Here is a 19415-nt window from a genome sequence, read left to right on the forward strand (position 1 = left end):
CATGTTTCTTACACTTTCGATATGGAGCGGGGAGAGAAGAGAGATTTTGTTCTAAAAGTCTTAGTGCGAGAATTTGCGGATATAGCTAAAGAAGCTAGAAAAGTTTTTAGTAAGCATGAGAGGCTTGGTACGATCACCGATTTTAAAAGAACACTTGAAAAAATGGATATGGATAGAATTAAGTACACTAATAGTGTTAATGATGGTGGGGAGATTAAATCACCAATACCATGTAAGCTCCTAGCGATGCATGAAGCTCTAGATGATAATTATGCTTGGCTTGTTCTCGAAAATTTGTTTGATGAGAGTAGCAAGCCCAAGACTAATGAAAAGGGAGCCACTGAAACTTATGTATCCAAAATACTATGCATGGTTGAGAAAACTCCAAACCCCGCTGTCGATGCTCCATCTCTTGATAACACTTGATATACACTTTCTGCGCCTAGCTGAAAGGCGTTAAAGAAAATCGCTTATGGAAGACAATCCATGTTTTTACTACAGTATTTTTATTTTATATTTGAGTCTTGGAAGTTGTTTACTACTGTAGCAACCTCTCCTTATCTTAGTTTTGTGCATTGTTGTACCAAGTAAAGTCGTTGATAGTAAGGTTCATACTAGATTTGGATTGCTTGCGAAAGCAGATTTCTTTGCTCGTCACGAATTTCGACCTGCCTCTCTGTAGGTAGCTCAGAAAAATATGCCAATTTACGTGCGTGATCCTCAGATACGTACACAACTTTCATTCAATTTGAGCATTTTCATTTGAGCAAGTCTGGTGCCTCAATAAAATCCATCTTTACGGACTGTTCTGTTTTGACAGATTCTGCCTTTTATTTCGCATTGCCTCTTTTGCTATGATGGATGAATTTCTTTGCTTCATTAATGTCCAGTAGCTTTGTGCAATGTCCGAAGTGTTAAGAATGATTATGTCACCTCTGAACATGTGAATTTTTATTATGCACTAACCCTCTAATGAGTTGTTTCGAGTTTGGTGTGGAGGAAGTTTTCAAGGATCAAGAGAGGGAGATGATACAATATGATCAAGGAGAGTGAAAGCTCTAAGCTTGGGGATGCCCGATGGTTCACCCTTGCATATTTTAAGAAGACTCAAGCGTCTAAGCTTGGGGATGCCCAAGGCATCCCCTTTTTCATCGACAACATTATCAGGTTCCTCCCCTGAAACTATATTTTTATTCCATCACATCTTATGTGCTTTGCTTGGAGCGTCGGTTTGTTTTTGTTTTGTTTGAATAAAATGGATCCTAGCATTCATTGTGTGGGAGAGAGACACGCTCCGCTGTTGCATATGGACAAATATGTCCTTAGGCTTTACTCATAGTATTCATGGCGAAGGTTGAATCTTCTTCGTTAAATTGTTATATGGTTGGAATCGGGAAATGCTACTTGTAGTAATTCTAAAATGTCTTGAATAATTTGATACTTGGCAATTGTTGTGCTCATGTTTAAGCTCTTGCATCATATACTTTGCACCTATTAATGAAGAAATACAAAGAGCTTGCTAAAATTTGGTTTGCATATTTGGTCTCTCTGAAGTCTAGATAATTTCTAGTATTGAGTTTGAACAACAAGGAAGGCGGTGTAGAGTCTTATAATGTTTACAATATGTCTTTTATGTGAGTTTTGCTGCACCGGTTCATCCTTGTGTTTGTTTCAAATAACCTTGCTAGCCTAAACCTTGTATCGAGAGGGAATACTTCTCATGCATCCAAAATCCTTGAGCCAACCACTATGCCATTTGTGTCCACCATACCTACCTACTACATGGTATTTCTCCGCCATTCCAAAGTAAATTGCTTGAGTGCTACCTTTAAAATTTCCATTCTTTACCTTTGCAATATATAGCTCATGGGACAAATAGCTTAAAAACTATTGTGGTATTGAATATGTACTAATGCACTTTATCTCTTATTAAGTTGCTTGTTGTGCGATAACCATGTTCCTGGGACGCCATCAACTACTCTTTGTTGAATATCATGTGAGTTGCTATGCATGTTCGTCTTGTCTGAAGTAAGGGAGATTTACCACTCATTTAATGGTTAGAGCATGCATATTGTTAGAGAAGAACATTGGACCGCTAACTAAAGCCATGAATCATGGTGGAAGTTTCAGTTTTGGACATATATCCTCAATCTCATATGAGAACATTAATTGTTGCTACATGCTTATGCATTAAAGAGGAGTCCATTATCCGTTGTCTATGTTGTCCCGGTATGGATGTCTAAGTTGAGAATAATCAAAGCGAGAAATCCAAATGCGAGCTTTCTCCTTAGACCTTTGTACGAGGCGGCATAGAGGTACCCCTTTGTGACACTTGGTTAAAACATGTGTATTGCGATAATCCCGGTAATCCAAGCTAATTAGGACAAGGTGCGGGCACTATTAGTATACTATGCATGAGGCTTGCAACTTGTAAGATATAATTTACATGATACATATGCTTTATTACTACCGTTGACAAAATTGTTTCTTGTTTTCAAAACCAAAGCTCTGGCACAAATATAGCAATCAATGCTTCCCTCTGCGAAGGGCCATTCTTTTACCTTTTATGTTGAGTCAGTTCACCTATCTCTCTCCACCTCAAGAAGCAAACACTTGTGTGAACTGTGCATTGATTCCTACATACTTGCATATTGCACTTGTTATATTACTTTACATTGACAATATCCATGAGATATACATGTTACAAGTTGAAAGCAACCGCTGAAACTTAATCTTCCTCTGTGTTGCTTCAATACCTTTACTTTGATTTATTGCTTTATGAGTTAACTCTTATGCAAGACTTATTGATGCTTGTCTTGAAGTACTATTCATGAAAAGTCTTTGCTTTATGATTCATTTGTTTACTCGTGTCATTACCATTGTTTTGATCGCTGCATTCATTACATATGCTTACAATAGTATGATCAAGGTTATGATGGTATGTCACTCCAGAAATTATCTTTGTTATCGTTTACCTGCTCGGGACGAGCAAGAACTAAGCTTGGGGATGCTGATACGTCTCCGACGTATCGATAATTTCTTATGTTCCATGCCACATTATTGATGATATCTACATGTATTATGCATACTTTATGTCGTATTTATGCATTTTCCGGCACTAACCTATTAACGAGATGCCGAAGAGCCGGTTCTTGTTTTACTGCTGTTTTTGGTTTCAGAAATCCTAGTAAGGAAATATTCTCGGAATTGGACGAAATCAAAGCCCGGGGGCCTATTTTTCCACGAAGCTTCCGGAAGGCCGAAGGGAAACGAGAGTGTGGCGACGAGGCGGCGACACGCCGGGCGGCGCGGCCCACCTCCTGGCCGCGCGGCCCTGTTGTGTGGGCCCCTCGCGTCGCCTCTTGACCTGCCCTTCCGCCTACATATAGTCTTCGTTGCGAAACCCCCAGTACCGAGAGCCACGATACGGAAAACCTTCCAGAGACGCCGCCGCCGCCAATCCCATCTCGGGGGATTCAGGAGATCGCCTCCGGCACCCTGGCTGGAGAGGGAATCATCTCCCGGAGGACTCTTCACCGCCATGGTCGCCTCCGGAGTGATGAGTGAGTAGTTCACCCCTGGACTATGGGTCCATAGCGAGTAGCTAGATGGTCGTCTTCTCCTAATGTGCTTCATTGTCGGATCTTGTGAGCTGCCTAACATGATCAAGATCATCTATACTGTAATGCTATATGTTGTGTTTGTCGGGATCCGATGGATAGAGAATACTATGTTATGTTGATTATCAATCTATTACCTATGTGTTGTTTATGATCTTGCATGCTCTCCGTTATTAGTAGAGGCTACGGCCAAGTTTTTACTCTTAACTCCAAGAGGGAGTATTTATGCTCGATAGTGGGTTCATGCCTCCATTAAATGCAGGACGGTGACGAGAAAGTTCTAAGGTTGTGGATGTGCTATTGCCACTAGGGATAAAACATTGATGCTATGTCAGAGGATGTAGTTATTGATTACATTACGCACCATACTTAATGCAATTGTACATTGTTTGCAACTTAATGCTGGAAGGGGTTCGGATGATAACCTGAAGGTGGACTTTTTAGGCATAGATGCATGTCTGGATAGCGGTCTATGTACTTTGTCGTAATGCCCAATTAAATCTCACAATACTTATCATATCATGTATGTGCATTGTCATGCTCTCTCTATTTGTCAATTGCCCGATCGTAATTTGTTCACCCAACATGCTATTTATCTTATGGGAGAGACACCTCTAGTGAGCTGTGGACCCCGGTCCATTCTTTTACATTGAATACAATCTACTGCAATACTTGTTCTACTTGTTTTCTGCAAACAATCATCATCCACACTATACATCTAATCCTTTGTTACAGACAAGCCGGTGAGATTGACAACCTCGCTGTTTTGTTGGGGCAAAGTACTTTGGTTGTGTTGTGCAGGTTCCGCGTTGGCGCCGGAATCCCTGGTGTTGCGCCGCACTAAATCCCGCCGCCATCAACCTTCGACGTGCTTCTTGGCTCCTACTGGTTCTATAAACCTTGGTTTCTTACTGAGGGGAAACTTGCCACTGTACGCATCACACCTTCCTCTTGGGGTTCCCAACGGACGCGTGCTGTACGCGTATCAGGCTTGTCTACCTATATGGAAGATGAGAGTGATCAATTTTATATGCTAACTAAAATCTTTGTTGAAAGCTTTAAATTCAGCAACACACCTTTCACACCATCAGTTAAATTTAAGATTTATGATATGCCTATTACTATGAAGTTGGGTGATTTTTGTGCTGCATTGGACATTACTCCTATAGGTACAGCGAAGTAGATCGAGAACCGCCCCAAAGCTTTGATGGAACTCTATCGAGAAGTTACCAACGATGATGACCGTACCATTCAGCGCGGCAAGATAAGGAATATTCAGCTCCCTGCCATTAGATATTTCACTTACTATCTTGCTACTAGCATTCTTGGTAGGGAGAACACTAGCAACATTTCTAGTTATCATCTTGCTTTTCTGGTTGCTCCACTTATTGGAAGTACACCTTATCATCTTGGTGCTCTCATTGCTCGTCGCTTATCTAATAAGGGACCTATTTATGGAGGAATTGTTGCTTCACGTATTGTTGCATATCTAGGTCTTTATGTTGATCCTAGTGATGAGAAATCAATTCCTATTAAGCTTGATATTGCTGCTATGAAGGGTCACCAATTTGTCACAACTAACTCTAATTTAGAAAATATTGTCTATAGAATGTTGTTTATTGACGGGGATGAGAGGGAAATCCCTTTGCCGCAGGCCGATTTGTTCAGTGTTCGCAGGAGGCCGTGGCCGCGCTCCAAGGAGGAGGTGGATGAGCAGCTGAGGATACTTGGCTTTCACCAGCAGCACGACTCCGAGGATGCCGAGCCCTCTGACGGGTACACCGTCACGTATCCTGGTGCGTCCTCCAGCTTGTACCAAGGACAGGATCCTCCTTCATCATATTACGGAGGTGCCACCTCATGGGCACCGTGGGGTTGATCTCCACTTAGGCCAAAATCCTAAGCTTGGGGGGAGGTACACCGACATCTCACTCATCTACATATCATATCTTGTCGGTACTTTGTATATCCATGTTTCGATTTTCTTTGTTTCTTTTTGTTGCTTGTTGTTTATTTCTGTTTTCCGAAACACGAAAAGACCAAAAATATTTCTGTTGTTTCTCTCTATTTATTTATTTAGTATTTAGTATTAGTTTGCTTAGTTTTTAATTCGGGTTGCTATTCAAATATCCAAAAAGATTTTGCTTTGTTTGCCTGTTTTCTTTTGTTCTTGTTTCCAATTCGAAAACACCAAAAATATTTGTTGTTCTTCTTCGGTTTTGTAAAGTTTATTATAGAGTTCAGTGATGTCTACGGGAGCTTCTATTCTTGTAGACAGTGTTGGGCCTCCAAGAGCAGAGGTTTGTAGAACAGCAGCAAGTTTCCCTTAAGTGGATCACCCAAGGTTTATCGAACTCAGGGAGGAAGAGGTCAAAGATATCCCTCTCATGCAACCCTGCAACCACAAAGCAAGAAGTCTCTTGTGTCCCCAACACACCTAATAGGTGCACTAGTTCGGCGAAGAGATAGTGAAATACAGGTGGTATAAATAAGTATGAGCAGGTGGCAACGGCACCGAGAAAAGTGCTTTGCCCGGGACGATAAACAAGCGGTAGTAACGCAGCGAGTAGTAACGCAGATGAAACGAGTAAACAAGCGGCGATAGCGATATTTAGGAACAAGGCCTAGGGATTAGACTTTCACTAGTGGACACTCTCAACATTGATCACATAACGAGAATAGATAAATGCATACTCTACACTTTTGTTGGATGATGAACACATTGCGTAGGATTACACGAACCCTCAATGCCGGAGTTAACAAGCTCCACAATAATGCTCATATTTTAGTAACCTTTAGTGTAAGATAGATCAAAAGACTAAACCAAGTACTAGCATAGCATGCACTTCTGTCACCTTCATGCATATGTAGGAGGAATAGATCACATCGATATTATCATAGCAATAGTTAACTTCGCAATCTACAAGAGATCATGATCATAGCATGAACCAAGTACTAACACGGTGCACACTACTTGTCACCTTTGCACACGTGCGGGAGGAATAAAACTACTTTAATAACACATCACTAGAGTAGCACATAGATAAATTGTGATACAAACACATTGCAATCATAAAGAGATATAAATAAGCACCTCACTATGCCATTCAACGAGTGAATAAGTATTCACGTGAAATATAGCCTAAGAGACCCACACGGTGCACACATTGTCACCTTTACACACGTGGGACAAGGAGTCTCCGGAGATCACATAAGTAAAACTCACTTGACTAGCATAATGACATCTAGATTACAAGCATCATCATATGAATCTCAATCATGTAAGGCAGCTCATGAGATTATTGTATTGAAGCACATAGGAGAGAGATGAACCACATAGCTACCGGTACAGGCCCGAGCCTCGATGGAGAACTACTCCCTCCTCATGGGAGCAGCAGCGGTGATGAAGATGGCGGTGGAGATGGCAGCGGTGTTGATGGAGAAGCCTTCCGAGGGCACTTCCCCGCTCCGGCGGGGTGCCGAGAGCAGAGCTCTCTGTCCCCCGGATCTTGGCTTCGCGATGGCGGCGGCTCCGGAAGGTTTACGTGGGTTTCGTCGAACGCCCGAGGTTTTTAGGTCGGGGGCTTTATATAGGCGGAGAGGCGGCGCAGGGAGGGCTTACGTGGGGCCCACACCCTAGGGCGCGCGCCCCTTGGCCGCGCCGGGGTGTAGTGTGGTGGCCCTGCCCCCTTCTCTGGCGGTTCTCGTGTGTTCTGGATGCTTCCGGGTAAAATAGGAACACGGGCGTTGATTTCGTCCGATTCCGAGAATATTTCGTTACTAGGATTTACGAAACCAAAAACAGCGAAAACGAGGAACTGGCACTTCGGCATCTTGTTAATAGGTTAGTTCCAGAAAATGCACGAATATGACATAAAGTGTGCATATAACATGTAGATAACATCAATAATGTGGCATGGAACACAAGAAATTATCGATACGTTGGAGACGTATCATTCAGCGGTCTCCGGTGGTTGGAGCTTGGTTTTCATTTCATATTATTCAAGCCACACAAGTGAAAGGCAATAATGACGATCTACGATAACTCGACTGTGGTGAGAGGCTGGTATGAACTCTATTTGTTTTCATTTTTGTACATATACTCATCCATGTGAGCATGCTTAGTTGGTTCATGTGAGGTATATGTCATTTAATGAAAGTCTAGTAGTTCATGATCTCTCATGTTTAGCTCCAATTTATTAATAATGAGTAGCATGTCATAAATATTTGTTTGCATTGTTTTATTCATAGATAGGTATGACATTGTGGTATCCTCCTCTGAATAATTCATTTGAATTGACTTGGCACATGCTCACGCATGCATATGACTGAAAAACAAAAAGTCAATTAAGCCTCGATGATTTACTTTGCTTCAGAGTTCTTGTATCACTTTTATGCCTCCGTTAATTTTATTTTGTCGCAAGCATGATTATGACGGTTATTGCTCTCTTGATTGTCGCTTCCTAGTCTATTGCTAGCCTTCACTTGTACTGAGCGAGAATGCTGCTCGTACTTCCAAATCCCTGAAAACCAAGTTATTCCAAAGTGTCCACCATAAATACCTATGCATGGCATTTCAAACCATTCCAAGTAAATTTTCATGTGCTACCTTTAAAACCTTCAAAGTACTTCTCAATTTGTGTCGATGTTTTATAGCTCATGAGGAAGTATGTGGTGTTTTATATTTCAATCTTGTCAGTCAGACTTTCACCAATGGACTAGTGGCATATACATCCGCTTATCCAATAATTTTGCAAAAAGAGCTGGCAACGGGGTGCCCAGCCCCAATTAATTACAACTTTCATTAATAATTCTCTTCGCATGTTTTTCCCTGATTTATCAGTAAGCAACTTAATTTGCAAATAGACACTCCTCCATGGTATGTGAATGTTGGAAGGCACCCGAGGATTCGGTTAGCCATGGCTTGTGTAAGCAAAGGTTGGGAGGAGTGTCATCCATAATGAAACTAAAATACATGTGTAAACAAAGAGAAGAGGGATGATCTACCTTGCTTGGTAGAGATAACGTCCTTCATGGGAGCCGCTCTTGAAAGTCTGGTTGACAAGGTAGTTAGAGTGCCCACTACCATTCGTTGACAACAACAAACACCTCTCAAAACAATTTTACTTCTGTTTTAAAAATGAAAAGCTCTAGCACATGTTAATCCCTGCTTCCCTCTGCGAAGGGTCAATCTTTTACTTTTATGTTGAGTCACTGTCCTTTCTTTGAGCACCTTCTTGAGAGCATAATTGTCATTCTTAGTGTAATATGTTTGTCCCAGAATATGGTTAACTGTGGTAATACTTTGATGCTTTTATCTTTGATAATATTTACTTCTAGTCTTCCCATGAATTTCAGAGGTGCCTGGGCATTTATGTTTTGCTGTACAAATACGGGCAAGCGAGATACCACTTTATCATATCTTTTTATGAGCATTGCAATCCTGCTGATAGATATGTTTCATGATGCTTATTATTAGTTTGTTGGTATCTTTTTCATGATTGACATAACTATTAGATGACTTTATTTGCATTTATCTTATTATGAATTGCCTAAGTACTCGTCCATATAATGAGAATATTTACATCATATGAGAAAATGTGTTCGTGAAAGTTCTTTTATCGCACTCAGTTGTTAACTGAATTGCTTGAGGACAAGCAATAAGCTAAGCTTGGGGGGAGTTGATACGTCCAAAACGTATCTACTTTCCCGAACACTTTTACTATTGTTTTGCCTCTAATTTGTGTATTTTTGGATACAACTAACACGGACTAACGCTGTTTTCAGCAGAATTGCCCTGGTGTCTTATTTTTGTGCAGAAAATAACCTTTCAGGAAAATCCCCGGAAATAATTGCAATGGGCCTATTTTTACAGAAGACCCACGGAGCCAGAAGACGAGACGGAGGGGGCCACGAGGCGCACACACCACGTGGCGGCACAGTGGGCCCATGGTCGCGCCGCCACATGGGGACGCCGCCTCGGCCAGTCCCCGACGCTCCCCTCTGGACTACTTAAAGCCCTTGACCTAAAAACGCACGGGGGTTCGACCAATTTTCCAGAAGACATCCAGAACTCCGCCGCCATCGAAAACCCTATTTCGGGATCAGAAACTCCGTTCTGGCACCCTGCCGGGACGGGGAATTGGAGGAGATCATCGCCATCATCGCCACCGATGCCTCTCCATCGACCATCCATGTTTCCCCCATCCATGTGTGAGTAAATCCCCGCTGTAGGCTGAAGGGGATGGTAGGGATTGGATGAGATTGTTCATGTAATAGCCATAAGATTGTTAGGGCATGGTGCCTAGTATCCGTTGTTGGTACTTTTATGATATTGTTGCAACTTGTTATGCTTAATGCTTGTCACTTGGGGCCCGAGTGCCATGATTTCAGATCTGAACATGTTATTGATTCATGATGATATTCATTGTTTTATGATCTTACCTACAAGTTGTATACACATATTGCTGTCCGGAACCCGAGGCCCCAAAGTGACAGAAATTGGGACAACCGGAGGGAAAGGCTGTGATATGAGGATCACATGTGTTCACGGAGTGTTAATGCTTTGCTCCGGTACTCTATTAAAAGGAGTACCTTAATTACCAGTAGTTTCCCTAGAGGCCCGGCTGCCACCGGCTGGTAGGACAAAAGATGTTGTGCAAGTTTCTCATTGCGAGCACGTACGACTATATACGGAACACATGCCTATGGTTATTTAGTACTTGAATACAGTTTTATTATTATCTGCAAATGCCTTGTCTTGATTATTACATGAGTTATCTTATCCATGCAGCGCCCGTTCATCCATCCCTATGCCTACAGTATTTTAATCCTGTTGTTTACTATAATCACTACTGTTGTCTCTATTACACTGCTGCTTATATTTCACTACTGCTACTGCTATAAAACTGTTGCTACTGATAAACTATTGCGAGCAAGTCTGTTTACAGGTGCAGCTGAATTGACAACTCCGCTGTTAAGGCTTACAAATATTCTTTGACTCCCCTTGTGTCGAATCAATAAATTGGGTTTTACTTCCCTCGAAGACTGTTGCGATCCCCTACACTTGTGGGTCATCAGCGGCCGCTAGGGCACGGTGCGCCGCCACATCCTCTAGTAGGCACTGCCGCAGACTCGCGTTGGCGGAGTCGTCCTTGAGCGTCTCGAAGGACTCGACTAACACCCTCTGCTCCGCCGCCTTCTCCTCCGGGGTAGGCGCATCAGGGTCATCGGAAGACCATGAGATGTCGGAGTCGGCGTCCTCTGTGGCTGCGGTGGCCGCCACCCTGTGATACGTCTCAAACGTATCTATAATTTCTTATGTTCCGTGCTAGTTTTATGACAATACTCACATGTTTTATATACACTTTATATAATTTTGAAGCATTTTCCGGCACTAACCTATTAACAAGATGCCGAAGCGCCAGTTCCTGTTTTCTGCTGTTTTTGGTTTCAGAAATCTTACACAGGAAATATTCTCGGAATTGGACGAAACAAAAGCCCACGGTCTTATTTTGCACGGAGCCTTCCAGAAGTCCGAGGAGGAGACGAACAGGGGCCGCGAGGCGCCCACACCCTAGGGCGGCGCGGTGGGGCCCCTGGCCGCGCCGGCCTGTGGGGTGGGCCCCTCGGCCGCCTCCCGACTCTGCCCCTTCGCCTATTTATTCTCTCCGTCGCGAAAACCCTAGTACCGAGAGCCACGATACGAGAAAACATACTGTGACGCCGTCGCCGCCAATCCCATCTCGGGGGATTCAGGAGATCGCCTCCGGCACCCTGCCGGAGAGGGAATCATCACCGGAGGACTCTACATCATCATGCCCGCCTCCGGATTGATGCGTGAGTAGTTCATCCTTGGACTATGGGTCCATAGCAGTAGCTAGATGGTTTTCTTCTCCTCTTGTGCTATCATGTTTAGATCTTGTGATCTGCCTATCATGATCAAGATCGTCTATTTGTAATGCTACATGTTGTCTTTGTTGGGATCCGATGAATATGGAATACTATGTCAAGTTGATTGTTGATCTATCATATATGAGTTGTTTATGATCTTGCATGCTCTCCGTTGCTAGTAGAGGCTCTGGCCAAGTTGATACTTGTAACTCCAAGAGGGAGTATTTATGCTCGATAGTGGGTTCATGCCTCCATTGAATGCAGGACGGTGACGAGAAAGTTCTAAGGTTATGGATGTGCTTGTTGCCACTAGGGATAAAACATCGATGCTTTGTCTAAGGATATTTGTGTTGATTACATTACGCACCATACTTAATGCAATTCTCTCGTTGTTTGCAACTTAATGCTGGAAGGGTTGCGAGATGCTAACCCGAAGGTGGACTTTTTAGGCATAGATGCATCTTGGATAGCAGTCTATGTTCTTTGTCGTAATGCCCTAAGTAAATCTCATAGTAGTCATCATGATATGTATGTGCATTGTTATGCCCTCTCTATTTTTCAATTGCTCAACTGTAATTTGTTCACCCAACATGCTATTTATCTTATTGGAGAGACACCACTAGTGTACTGTGGACCCCGGTCCATTCTTTTACATCTGAAATACAATCAACTGCAATCTCTGTTCTCTGTTGTTCTTCACAAGCAAACATCATTCTCCACACCATACGTTTAATCCTTTGTTTACAGCAAGCCGGTGAGATTGACAACCTCACTATTAAGTTGGGGCAAAGTATTATGGTTGTGTTGTGCAGGTTCCACGTTGGCGCCGGAATCCCTGGTGTTGCGCCGCACTACACTCCTTCACCAACAACCTTCACGTGGCCTTCATCTCCTACTGGTTCGATAAACCTTGGTTTCTTAATGAGGGAAACTTGCTGCTGTACGTATCACACCTTCCTCTTGGGGTTCCCAACGGACGTGTGCTTCATGCGTCATCAAGCTAAATTTCTGGCGCCGTTGCCGGGGAGATCAAGACACGCTGCAAGGGGAGTCTCTCACATCCAATCTCTTTACTTTTTTTATTGTCTTGCTTTGCTTTATTTTATTTCCTGTTTTGTTTGCTTTCTTTATATCAAAAACACAAAAAAATTAGTTACTTGTTTTACTTTATTTAATTCTTTTCTGCTTACTTTATTTTTATTACTATTAAAATGAATACTCCTAAGAACACTTAGTTGTGTGATTTCACTAGCACCAATAATAATGATTTTATATGCACTCCTATTGCTCCACCTGCTACTACAGCAGAATTCTATGAAATTAAACCTACTTTACTAAATCTTGTTATGAGAGAGCAATTTTCTGGTGTTAGTACTGATGATGCTGCTGCCCATCTTAATAATTTTGTTGAACTTTGTGAAATGCAAAATTATAAGGATGTAGATGGGGACATTATAAAACTGAAATTGTTTCCTTTCTCCTTAAGAGGAAGAGCTAAAGATTGGTTGCTATCTTTGCCTAAGAATAGTATTGATTCATGGACTAAATGTAAAGATGCTTTCATTGGTAGATATTATCCTCCTGCTAAAATTATATCCTTGAGAAGTAGCATAATGAATTTTAAGCAATTGGATAATGAACATGTTGCTCAAGCATGGGAAAGAATGAAATCTTTGGTAAAGAATTGCCCTACCCATGGACTAACTACTTGGATGATCATCCAAACCTTCTATGCAGGATTGAATTTTTCTTCACGAAACCTATTGGATTCAGCTACTGGAGGTACTTTTATGTCCATTACTTTGGGGGCGGCAACAAAGCTTCTTGATGATATGATGATCAATTACTCTGAATGGCACACTGAAAGGACTCCGCAAGGTAAGAAGGTAAATTCTGTTGAAGAAACCTCCTCCTTGAATGATAAGATATGTGATTATGTCTATGCTTATTAATGGTAGATCTAATGTTGATCCTAATAATGTTCCTTTAGCCTCATTGGTTGCTCAAGAAGAGCATGTTGATGTGAACTTCATTAAAAATAATAATTTCAACAACAATGCTGATGTCTACGGAAGCTTCTATTCTTGTAGACAGTGTTGGGCCTCCAAGAGCAGAGGTTTGTAGAATAGCAGCAAGTTTCCCTTAAGTGGATCACCCAAGGTTTATCGATCTCAGGGAGGAAGAGGTCAAAGATATCCCTCTCATGCAACCCTGCAACCACAAAGCAAGAAGTCTCTTGTGTCCCCAACACACCTAATAGGTGTACTAGATCGGCGAAGAGATAGTGAAATACGAGGTGGTATGAATATATATGAGCGAGTAGCAACGGCACCGGAAAAGTGATTTGCCCGGGACAAGTAAACAAGCGGTAGTAACGCAGACAGTAGTAACGCGAGTAAAACGAGTAAACAAGCAGCGATAGCGATATTTAGGAACAAGGCATAGGGATTAGACTTTCACTAGTGGACACTCTCAACATTGATCACATAACAGAATAGATAAATGCATACTCTACACTCTTGTTGGATGATGAACACATTGCGTAGGATTACACGAATCCTCAATGCCGGAGTTAACAAGCTCCACAATTCAATGTTCATATTTAAATAACCTTAGAGTGCAAGAAAGATCAATTCGACTAAACCAAGTACTAACATAGCATGCACTATCGTCACCTTCATGCTATGTAGGAGGAATAATACACACCAATACTATCATAGAAATAGTTAACTTCATAATCTACAAGAGATCATAATCATAGCATAAACCAAGTACTAACACGGATGCACACACCTGTCACCATTACACCGTGCGGGAGGAATAAAACTACTTTAATAACATTGCTAGAGTAGCACATAGATAAATTGTGATACAAAATACATTGCAATCATAAAGGGATATAAATAAGCACTTCATTATGCCATTCATAACGGTGAATAAGTATTCGTGAAATATAGCCTAAGAGACCCACACGGTGCACACACTGTCACCTTTACACACGTGGGACAAGGAGTCTCCGGAGATCACATAAGTAAAACTCACTTGACTAGCATAGTGACATCTAGATTACAAGCATCATCATATGAATCTCAATCACGTAAGGCAGCTCATGAGATTATTGTATTGAAGTACATAGGAGAGAGATGAACCACATAGCTACCGGTACAGCCCCGAGCCTCGATGGAGAACTACTCCCTCCTCATGGGAGCAGCAGCGGTGATGAAGATGGCGGTGGAGATGGCAGCGGTGTCGATGGAGAAGCCTTCCGGGGGCACTTCCCCGCTCCGGCAGGGTGCCGGAACAGAGACTCCTGTCCCCCAGATCTTGGCTTCGCGATGGCGGCGGCTCTGGAAGGTTCTCCGTATCGTGGTTTTTTCGTATCGAGGTTTTAGGTCTGGGACCTTTATATAGGCGAAGAGGCGGAGTCGGAGGGGCGACGAGGCGGCGACACCATAGGCTGGCGCGGCCAGGGCCCAGGCCGCGCCACCCTATCATCTGGGGCCCATAGGGCCCTCCTCTGGCGGTTCTCGGGTGTTCTGGATGCTTCCGGGCAAAATAGGATGATGGGTCTTGATTTCGTCCGATTCCGAGAATATTTCCTTACTAGGATTTCTGGAACCAAAAACAGCAGAAAACAAGAACTGGCCCTTCGGCATCTCGTCAATAGGTTAGTTCCGGAAAACGCATAAATATGACATATAATGTGCATAAAACATGTAGATATCATCAATAATGTGGCATGGAACATAAGAAATTATCGATACGTCGGAGACGTATCAGCATCCCCAAGCTTAGTTCTGCTCGTCCCTAGCAGGTAAAACGATAACAAAGATAATTTCTGAAGTGACATGCCATCATAATCTTGATCATACTATTTGTAAACATATGTAATGAATGCAGCGATCAAAACAATGGTAATGACATGAGTAAACAAGTGAATCATAAAGCAAAGACTTTTCATGAATAGTACTTCAAGACAAGCATCAATAAGTCTTGCATAAGAGTTAACTCATAAAGCAATAAATCAAAGTAAAGGTGTTGAAGCAACACAAAGGAAGATTAAGTTTCAGCGGTTGCTTTCAACTTGTAACATGTATATCTCATGGATAATTGTCAACATAGAGTAATATAACAAGTGCAATAAGCAAGTATGTAGGAATCAATGCATAGTTCACACAAGTGTTTGCTTCTTGAGGTGGAGAGAGATAGGTGAACTGACTCAACATAAAAGTAAAAAGAATGGTCCTTCAAAGAGGAAAGCATCGATTGCTATATTTGTGCTAGAGCTTTTATTTTGAAAACATGAAACAATTTTGTCAACGGTAGTGATAAAGCATATGAGTTATGAAAGTTATATCTTACAAGTTGCAAGCCTCATGCATAGTATACTAATAGTGCCCGCACCTTGTCCTAATTAGCTTGGACTACCGGATCTTTGCAATGCACATGTTTTAACCAAGTGTCACAATGGGGTACCTCCATGCCGCCTGTACAAAGGTCTAAGGAGAAAGCTCGCATTTTGGATTTCTCGCTTTTGATTATTCTCAACTTAGACATCCATACCGGGACAACATGGACAACAGATAATGGACTCCTCTTTAATGCATAAGCATGTGGCAACGAGTTATTATTCTCATATGAGATTGAGGATATGTGTCCAAAACTGAAACTTCCACCATGAATCATGGCTTTAGTTAGCGGCCCAATGTTCTTCTCTAACAATATGCATGCTCCAACCATTAAGGTGGTAGATCTCTCTTACTTCGGACAAGACGGACATGCATAGAAACTCACATGATATTCAACAAAGAATAGTTGATGGCGTCCCCAGAAACATGGTTATCGCACAACAAGCAACTTAATAAGAGATAACGTGCATAAGTACATATTCAATACCATAATAGTTTTTAAGCTATTTGTCCCATGAGCTATATATTGCAGAGGTGAATGATTGAATTTTAAAGGTAGCACTCAAGCAATTTACTTTGGAATGGCGGATAAATACCATGTAGTAGGTAGGTATGGTGGACACAAATGACATAGTGGTTGGCTCAAGGATTTTGGATGCATGAGAAGTAATCCCTCTCGATACAAGGTTTAGGCTAGCAAGGTTATTTGAAACAAACACAAGGATGAACGGTGCAGCAAAACTCACATAAAAGACATATTGTAAACATTATAAGACTCTACACCGTATTCCTTGTTGTTCAAAACTCAATACTAGATGTTATCTAGACTCTAGAGAAACCAAATATGCAAACCAAATTAGCAAGCTCTAAGTGTTTCTTCATTAATAGGTGCAAAGTATATGATGCAAGAGCTTAAACATGAGCACAACAATTGCCAAGTATCAAATTATCCAAGACATTTTAGAACTACTACATGTAGGATTTTCCAATTCCAACCATATAACAATTTAACGAAGAAGAAACTTCGCCATGAATACTATGAGTAGAGCCTAAGGACATACTTGTCCATATGCCACAGCGGAGCGTGTCTCTCTCCCACAAAGTGAATGCTAGGATCCATTTTATTCAAACAAAACAAAAAACAAAAACAAACCGACGCTCCAAGCAAAGTGCATAAGATGTGACGGAATAAAAATATAGTTTCGGGGAGGAACTCGATAATGTTGTCGATGAAGAAGGGAATGCCTTGGGCATCCCCAAGCTTAGACGCTTGAGTCTTCTTAGAATATGCAGGGGTGAACCACCGGGGCATCCCCAAGCTTAGAGCTTTCACTCTCCTTGATCATAGTATATCATCCTCCTCTCTTGACCCTTGAAAACTTCCTCCACACCAAACTCAAAACAATTCATTAGAGGGTTAGTGCACAATAAAAATTCACATGTTCAGAGGTGACACAATCATTCTTAACACTTCTGGACATTGCATAAAGCTACTGGACATTAATGGATCAAAGAAATTCATCCAACATAGCAAAAGAGGCAATGCGAAATAAAAAGGCAGAATCTGTCAAAACAGACAGTCCGTAAAGATGGATTTTATTAGGGCACCACACTTGCTCAAATGAAAATGCCCAAATTGAATGAAAGTTGCGTACATATCTGAGGATCATGCACGTAAATTGGCTTAATTTTCTGAGCTACATACAGGGAGGTAGACCCAGATTCGTGACAGCAAAGAAATCTGGAACTGCGCAGTAATCCAAATCTAGTACTTAATTTACTATCAAAGACTTTACTTGGCACAACAAAACATAAAACTAAGATAAGGAGAGGTTGCTACAGTAGTAAACAACTTCCAAGACTCAAAATAAAACCAAGTACTGTAGCAAAATAACACATGGGTTATCTTCCAATAAGTTCTTTCTTTATAGCCATTAAGATGGGCTCAGCAGTTTTAATGATGCACTCGCAAGAAATAGTAGTTGAAGCAAAAGAGAGCATCAAAAGGCAAATTCAAAACACATTTAAGTCTAACATGCTTCCTATGCATAGGAATCTTGTAAATAAACAAGTTCAAGAAGCATAATGCAACAAGCATAGAAAAACTAGACAAGCTCAACTTCAAGATTTTAAGCATATAGAGAGGTGTTTTAGTAACATGAAAATTTCTACCACCATATTTTCCTCTCTCATAATAACCTTCAGTAGTGTCATGAGAAAACTCAACAATATAACCATCACATAAAGCTTTCTTATCATGAGTCTCATGCATAAAATTAGTACTACTCCCAACATAAGCATAGTTATTCTTATTAATTGTAGTAGGAGCAAATTCAACAAAGTAGCTATCATTATTATTCTCATCATCAAATATAGGAGGCATAGTATAATCACAACAAAATTTACTCTCCATAGTAGGTGGCACCAAAAGACCACTATCATTATAATCATCATAAATAGGAGGCAAAGTATCATCAAAGTAAATTTTCTCCTCAATGCTTGGGGGACTAAAAAGATCATGAAAACCAGCTTCCCCAAGCTTAGAACTTTCTATATCATTATCAAAAATGGTGTTCAAAGCGTTCATACTAATATTACTACCAGCATGCAAATAAAGTTCCATAGGTTTTTTAATTTTCGCGTCAAACAATCCATGTTTTAAATCAGGAAATAGAATAAGAAGCTCATTGTTGTCCATTATGCCAAACTAGTGTAAACAAGAAACAAAAAGATGCAGTTGCAGGATCTAAAGGAAATAGCTTCGAGCACAAACACAATGGCGCTGAGAAAAGTACTCGTTACCCGGGACCGGAGTATGAGTGCCTTTTTACCTTTCCTCCCGGCAACGGCGCTTGGAAAAGTGCTTGATGTCTACGGGAGCTTCTATTCTTGTAGACAGTGTTGGGCCTCCAAGAGCGAGAGGTTTGTAGAACAGCAGCAAGTTTCCCTTAAGTGGATCACCCAAGGTTTATCGATCTCGTGGAGGAAGAGGTCAAAGATATCCCTCTCATGCAACCCTGCAACCACAAAGCAAGAAGTCTCTTGTGTCCCCAACACACCTAATAGGTGTACTAGATCGGCGAAGAGATAGTGAAATACATGTGGTATGAATGTATATGAGCAGTAGCAACGGCACCAGAAAAGTACTTTGCCCAGGACAGTAAACAAGCAGTAGTAACACAGCAGTAGTAACGCAGCAGTAGTAACGTAGTAAAACAGTAAACAAGCAGCGATAGCAGTATTTAGGAACAAGGCCTAGGGATTAGACTTTCACTAGTGGACACTCTCAACATTGATCACATAACAGTAATAGATAAATGCATACTCTACACTCTTGTTGGATGATGAACACATTGCGTAGGATTACACGAATCCTCAATGCCGGAGTTAACAAGCTCCACAATTCAATGTTCATATTTAAATAACCTTAGAGTGCAAGAAATATCAATTCGACTAAACCAAGTACTAACATAGCATGCACACTGTCACCTTC

The sequence above is a fragment of the Lolium rigidum genome, chromosome 6 (assembly GCF_022539505.1).
Source record: "Lolium rigidum isolate FL_2022 chromosome 6, APGP_CSIRO_Lrig_0.1, whole genome shotgun sequence".
Classification (NCBI taxonomy): Eukaryota; Viridiplantae; Streptophyta; class Magnoliopsida; order Poales; family Poaceae; genus Lolium; species Lolium rigidum.